The following is a 3,868-nucleotide window of genomic DNA, read 5'->3' as shown; positions in this document are numbered from 1 at the left end:
CTATACGAATCAGAGGGATTCCATCTTTAATAAACGATTACGTACCATTTTAGTCTTAACGGATTTTCGGTGCTTTTTGTAAACTTAACAAATTTTCCTTTCATTTAATATAAACGAGAATAAATAAAACAAGTACCTTTATCCACTTCGAAGCAATGCGTTTTAAATTTCACTAGCCTCCTGTATCAAAATATGAGCTTTTCACTCTAAGCTTGAGGTATTTTTTATTTGGGTGGCACGAAGTTCACTGAAATTGCGCTACTGAATCACTTTGAAACTAACAAACATGTTGATGATTTTTATAAAAAGATACTGTTGCAATGACCAATGAAGCTTGTGTTATTTTTTCAGGTAATTTATATTTGAAATGATCTTAGGTTGCTTAACCAATTGTGTGGGTAATATATCGCCGCCTAAAGGTCCAAGTCCACTTTTTACCAAAATTTAGTTTTTGACGCAGAATGATAGATAGTGCGAGACTACATCGATTTTTCGTCTCTACTGAACAATTTGAAAAAATGGACTTGGCACATTTCATGAGTATCTTCTAAATTTATACTTAGAAACGTTAAGTTTGGTGCCAGCACCTCTTTTGGCATGAGGAAAAATTTTGGAAGGTGCCCCGAACCCTACCTCGGAAAAATTGGTTTGGACCACTCGAATATACATGTGTATGTATATAAAAATCAAATGTTTAAAATAATCGAATTCGAAATTAGAATGAAAGTAAGTACTTAGATATGGGCGCATGCAAATTTAAAAAAGAGATTTTGCGAATGTATTTCTTTTTTCAAAGGCAACAAACTTTGTGAATATAAACTTAAAATTCAAATCTTCTATCTTCTCGGCACAATCAGCTGTGGTCAAATTTACGTTTTTCGATTTACTGCTAATATCACTGGGACTTTTTTATAAAGTTTTATATGTATTCCATAGAGAACGAAAAAATCTTCATTTTCGTTTCCCCTTTTCTGACAAGTGAGTTAGAAGCGAATTCTTTTAGATCACGAAAATTTCTGTTATTCTTTGTGATATCAGACAAAAATCGACTTAATATCAATATATTTTTCGGTCGTGGGTCGTAACAACATCAACAGTGGTCGCTCCTCGGCAGGCAATGGCGAACCTCCGAGTGTATTTCTGCCATGAAAAAGCGAATCAGGAAATCCGTTTGCCATTCGGAGGCGGCGTAAAATTGGAGAAGAAGCTCGGCCAAAGACTTAGCAAAAGGGTGTAAAGTATTAGTATTGTTATTATTGATTTTTCAAAAAAAATTATTTTCATGTATAAATGTTCGTTTTAACGCCGGTATTTTTTAATACCCAACTCTGTCATTAAAATGTTTTTCAATTACAGCCACTTGAAAATCAGAGACAAGGATGACATCTACCAAAGCTCTTTGCGTACAAGCATTCGTCTTCTTTCAGGGCTACTTCTTATGAAAATTAACATTTATTTTATTAATATTAATATCTTCTATAAATATGAAGAAAAACTTAAAACTGTATAAATTTTTTTCCAAAAAGTTAAACATCATAAAAAATATGCGTGTCTATTGTTTTCTTACGTTGTTTCTATATGTATGTTTCTCTCTACACGTGGTTTGGTTACAGTTACTAAATCTCTCTTTTCTGGGTGCACTTGCGGGATATAGAATTCTTAAATCTTTCAGTACAAAAAATCAACCGTTAAAGCTAAAAATCTGAAAATTTGTATACCGGCTAGATTTGGTCATTGATTTCAAAAATTTTATAAACCCGTTAGTTTTACCGTTATTCAGGGTCCACTATATTGGACGGAAGTTTTCTAGGTTTCCAAAATTTGAAATTGTTTTGATTTTTTTTTCTTGCGGGAAATATATTTCAAAACAAACAATAATTTTTACAATTAACAGAAAATTCAATAAAACAACACGATAAAAAGGAATGATACAATTTTCTCAAACCGATGGTTCCATTAGCAACAAAAGCTCTAATTTTCTTAAAAAAAAAAGAGCTTTTAGCGTGAAAAAGTGTGTCCAATATATTGGACACTTGTACTAAAAGGGTTAAAATAAGGTCGTGGCGAAATGGGTAGATGCTAATACGAATATGTATGAAGATTGCAGTGAAGATTGAAGTGAAACAAAATTTCAGAAAACACCCACCACTCAAATCTGTTTCCGAAAAACGAAAAAAAGTAAACGCTTCATTATTTTTTACGAATTTGTTTAAAATAAACTTTATTTTACGACTTCATATACTATACTTATTTACACACGGCTTTTTCGAGCTTAGAAGCAAATTAATTTAATTTAATTATGTCTAATTCGCAATTAACAATATTGACTTCCCACTTAAAATAGATTTGCTTTTTTTTTTTTTGTAAACAGATCAAACGAATTTAGATCTACAAAATAATATGACTAAGTTTTACTTAATATTTTACACTTAAACACAATAATTTAGTTGTATGTAAAAAAAGCAAGCACAAAAGGAATTTTCTATTTCATTTATCACAAATAAATTTGTTGTTCTCCTTTTAGTACAATACGATATTTTGCAAAAACTAAGAGAAATTAGGCTTAAGAAAATTTTTAACATTTTTTGCAATTAAGAATTAATTAAATTAAGATTTTTTTAGTAATGTTTACATTAGCACTGGATTTTAAAAGGAAAATAATTTGTAATATATGTATGTATGTAAATAATATTTGTTTAAGTAATTATTTTTTTTAGAATTTTGATTCTTCATTTGTGATAAGCGAAGACATTTCATCAAATTTCGCTCAAACTTTTGGTCTACATTTTGTTTTGTATCCTAGTGTTTACATACAGGTTGGAAAACAATGAGTTGCTATTGCCAGTTTTCTGTTGTTGTGTAGGTGTGTGTGTGTGTGTGTGTGTGTGTGTGTAGCTTGAGTCTCTACACCCGAAAAGTGCCGAAAAGCGCTGTCAAAACAAACTGAAACACTGTACATACTAACTAAACTTGGATTTGTTTCAGCAATTTTATCAATATCTATGTATGCAAAATGTTGAATATCTATTAATTATCTACATATAAATAATTTACCTTCGGCTTAGGTATGTATGAATATGAGTGCGCGTTGTTCGGGCGCTTAGACCTTCACAAAACGTGTGACCGTCACCGTTACAAAATATTTTGTTTATTTTTAATAATTGCTGTGCACTTTTCGTCACTTTTTGGTGCATTGTTGGTGGCGCTATTTATTTGTTTGCAATTAGGTGGCTTTCAACGTTGTTTCAGCGCAATTTATGAAATTAAACTGAATTATTTGGTATTTTTAAATGTTTTTTTTTACAGTGTGAATTTATGTTTTTAATTAAGAATGTCTTGATGTTGTTGTTGTTGGTTTTGTTCTATGCGATTACCCACCGTTGCACTCGTTTTCCAAAAAATTTACAATTAACATTTACATTCATTAAACTATAAATTATTGCATGCATTTTTTAACATTTAATTCAGATGGTTACAATTTTTTGCCATTTTTCACATTTGCTTATCCTACATGCAAAACTCTATTTTATTTTAATTTGTTTTTCTTAAAAACATCACTTAGTTTCTTGTTTGATTTTAATTGCATTAATGTTTGCAAGTTTTAGAAACTTTCGAGTTTTTTTTTGTTGTTTTTTTTGCGTTTTATTTTTTGCTTCGATTATACATTTAATTCAAGATGTTGTTGTTGTTTCTGTTGTATACAAGGAGAGCTTAAGTAGATCGTTATTTAGTACTTCCATACATCAATTGTGTAAAATTCTTTCTACTAAAGACTACTGCTACTTTTTATTCGGTTGTTACTTCATTTTTTTTATTTACTTCATTTACTTAATAATTTTAAGTTAACACAGATTAATGCACTGGTATA

This window comes from Rhagoletis pomonella, unplaced genomic scaffold (assembly GCF_013731165.1).
Source record: "Rhagoletis pomonella isolate Grant_MI unplaced genomic scaffold, Rhpom_1.0 Rhpom_scaffold_00010, whole genome shotgun sequence".
Taxonomy (NCBI): Eukaryota; Metazoa; Arthropoda; class Insecta; order Diptera; family Tephritidae; genus Rhagoletis; species Rhagoletis pomonella.
Note: the sequence above shows the minus strand (reverse complement) of the source record.